Source organism: Austrofundulus limnaeus, unplaced genomic scaffold, assembly GCF_001266775.1.
Source record: "Austrofundulus limnaeus strain Quisiro unplaced genomic scaffold, Austrofundulus_limnaeus-1.0 Scaffold487, whole genome shotgun sequence".
Lineage (NCBI taxonomy): Eukaryota > Metazoa > Chordata > Actinopteri > Cyprinodontiformes > Rivulidae > Austrofundulus > Austrofundulus limnaeus.
Genome location: NW_013952889.1, coordinates 25,942 through 29,553, shown reverse-complemented (window position 1 = coordinate 29,553; position 3,612 = coordinate 25,942). Strand labels below are relative to the sequence as shown.

General features: G+C 34.7%; 1 protein-coding gene across 1 annotated transcript in view; it reads right to left on the bottom strand.

The window, feature by feature from the left end:
* Positions 1-3,305, bottom strand: part of ift52 (intraflagellar transport 52 homolog (Chlamydomonas)) — a 21,970-nt gene extending 18,665 nt beyond the window's left edge. Inside the window, exons 1-2 of the mRNA XM_014025595.1 lie at positions 3,012-3,305; positions 675-831 (exon numbers count right to left, since the gene is read on the bottom strand). The gene's annotated coding sequence lies outside the window, so the exon portion shown is untranslated. The remainder of the gene's footprint in view (positions 1-674; positions 832-3,011) is intronic.
* Between the last annotated feature and the right edge of the window lie 307 nt (positions 3,306-3,612).

Sequence of the window (3,612 nt, the reverse complement as noted above, 5' to 3'; positions counted from 1 at the left end):
CAGAAGTTATTATTTAATAAGAAAGTATTTTTGCATAAATGTTACAAATATATTAATTCAAAACAGTCAAATATATTTACTAAAACACATTTTCAAATGTTACTGATTAAGATTAACATCAAAGAAATGTTTTATGTTTAAGTATCTGTATTTCCTGCTATAGTAAATCATCCATTATGTAAACTGTCCTCATGATTTTGACTTTATCTCAGAACAAAAAACTTTAGATAAACATTAGGCCCACCTCTAATTTATTTTATGCCTATTAGAACATTTGTTGTTAAAGCTACTAAACAAATCAATAGAATCTGATCATCCTTTGAATTTTATTTTTTTTACTTTTACAAATAATCTTGTTTCCAGTTGTAGCTTGGATTTATTCTAAGGACTATTACAGCAGAATGTAGTAACAGTGTCAGGTACTAACTGTCAGAGTGCTTATTTTGACCTTTTTATAACTTATAACTCGGATTTATTCTGAAAGTCACAGATTAAATGTTTTGAAGAACTCCTGGATCTTCTTCCACAGGTGGACTTCAGCAGCAGCGTGAACTAGAGGCTCACCCCTTCCCCTCCCCCAACAGAAATGGCACGCGTACAACTGGATGAAACCGTGAGGGGAAACACGGGGCATGGGGGGAATCTATGTGGTGTCCAGCTCCAGGGTAACTCACACTCTCAATCAAAGTTGCTCTTCCCGAGTCTTCAGTCTCTCCACCATCTCATCCATGTAGGCCTTGCTGTCCCAGTTGAGGTCGTCCTCTGATCCCACGAAAAGGAAGTTTCTGCTGCCTTTGATCTTGATAATATACCAACTCCTTTACTGCCCACCTGTAAAAATAAGAGTAAAAATAGAATTAAACATACAGAGTTTATGAAATGGAGAATGAAATAACTATTAACACTTTGAAATCTAGAAATTATCCCAAGCTAATTAGTTTTCAATGAATGAATGAATGAATGAATGAATGAATGAATGAATGAATGAATGACTCAATCAATCAATCAATCAAATTTATTTCGAACAAAGAGATAACCATACTTGAACATATTAAATGCAGAATACACATATTTTTTACAGCAATAATAATCTCAACATGTTCGAGATATATAATGGATAACCAGGTATGCAAATTGATTCAGGAAGGACTTTTTGTTACCCAGATACACAAACATTTCTATGACAAGCGCAGCTGACACACGTCCTAGAAATCTGGCACAGACTGCTGATTTTGAGGATTTCGAATTGACTACATTTCAGTGCAACGATCATCATCAGCAGGATATTGAGTATGACATTGATCCGGAGAATAATTTTTTTTGCGGGTATCAGTGATAACTGTCAATATTACACTGATGATCAGTTTAATGGCAACGTAAAAACTAAACATAAGCTGTCAATAATCCACTTCAGTAGCAGAAGCTTGTATGCTAATATCTCCAGCATCAAACAGTACCTCCAACTACTTTCACAGACTTTCAATACAATTGCAATATCAGAAACATGGCTAAACAATGAAAAGGGCACAGACTTTGAAATTGATGGCTATGAAATTATACATAAAAACAGAAAAAACAAAAACGGAGGTGGTGTGGCTTTTTTTGTGGATAAGAATATCAATTACAAGATGATAGACTCAATGTCAACAGTTATGGATAATGTTTTTGAGTGTGTGACTAAATTTATGGAAAATAGAAGAATGTTCTCATGAGTTGCATGTATAGAGCACCAGGATCTAATATAGAAGTATTCAATAACTGGATGGAGGACACATTTATTAAAGTTAATCAAAAGCATGTATTTATTTGTGGGGACTTCAGTGTTGATCTTTTAAATCCAAACAAACATAGAATGACAGAAGATTTTATCAATATCATGTATAGGCTGTATAGAGCTGTATCCTAAAATCACCAGGCCCACCCTCATTACATCATACAGTGCAACTTTACTTGATAACATATTCACAAATGTTTTAGAGAATAGTTTAACTTGTGGAATATTAATGAATGACATAAATGATCATTTACCAGTATTCATAGTTTATGATTGCAACTATAAAAAAGTAGATCAAATTATTGAATTACAATACAGACAGGTTTGGACGGATGACTCGTTGAAGGCACTAAAATTTCAACTGATGACATTGGGGAATAATTTATAGAACAGATGAAGTKGCTGTAGCACATGAAGAATTTTTAAGAATATTTAAATTATTATCTGACCAAAACTGTCAGGTTAAGGAATATAAAAGGAAAAGAAGTCATAATAATGAGGAGTGGATGACAAAGAGATTACAAAATGCATGTACGTAAAAAACAAAACTCAGCTTTTTAAGGAGTTTATAAAACATAGAACTCCTGAATCAGAAAATAGATATAAGAAATTTAAAAATAAAATAACCAACATTGTAGGAGGATTTTAAYTAATGAAAAGTTGCTAAATTATAAGTTTTCTTATAATTTAATAACATAATAAAGGGGCACCACCTGTTATTCTAACAGGAAATTAATCTAATATTTTGACTCAATCTCATGTACTGAAGGACGGAGCGCTTAAACTGTAAACATGAGTAAAAGACGCGGAGACAAAGCATAGATTTCACAATATGCCCTATATTGTGGATTCAGAGATAACAATACAGACAGGTTATTTGGGCAGACAGAAACACAATTATTATCATAATCTCTGACTTTAATAAAACCGTGAACTCATCACCTGACAAATACCTCTCATATCATCTGTTACTGAATCACTTATTCTAACCTATTTCTACCCTAGCAGAATAAATGAGCTTTCCTAAAGCACAACTAAAGAATCATTATCTAGATTAACTATAAAGGACCAAGTTATGGGGAGGGAAGAACACGGCCTGCGTTGATTCTAAACTGATTTAATTCATAATAGAGAGCACACACCAAGCTGCCGTGGAGTTCAGCGTTGCTTACCCGGAGCAGTCTTCAGACCTCTGGGGGTACTTTGTAACGAGTTTCAGTCAAAAGCCTTGTCTTACCTCTGGTTTGACCGTTCACCATAGACTGGCATAAACAAAGTCCCGTTTAGATAATCTGGTGCTTCGGTAGGGTTGGCGAACCTCTTTCAACACACGCTGCAGCTGTTGACACGTTCTGCAGCCCGGACTGAGTTCTGACTTTATGAATGAGCATCAATCTCGAATCCTGCACAAGCCTGCGTCCTCCCAACAACTCCGTCAAAAGTACAAATGAACATAAAGAAAACAAAATAAAAGAAAATAAATGTCCCCAAAGGGGGAAAAYTGGAGCTTAAAACTCCCGACCCATTCTCTCTTGCTGCTGTTTTCAAAACTCTCTACACTAAAAAAAATGTTATCTCTTGTCCTGACTTTACAAACGTCTGATTGGCTGTGGGTTGTCACCCGCTTCACTGACATCACATTTCTGCTGCTAAAATGATTAAACAACACAGATTGATGTGGTTACTTGTGCAGTGATTAAATCAAGATATTATCACAGTGATTGAGTCATGATAGAAAAATTCATTGTTTCTTTTTCTTCTTTTTATTATCAGATGAACAAACAACAGAAATTTACCCAGAAAAACATTTGTTCATGATGTGATTATGAGACCAGCCT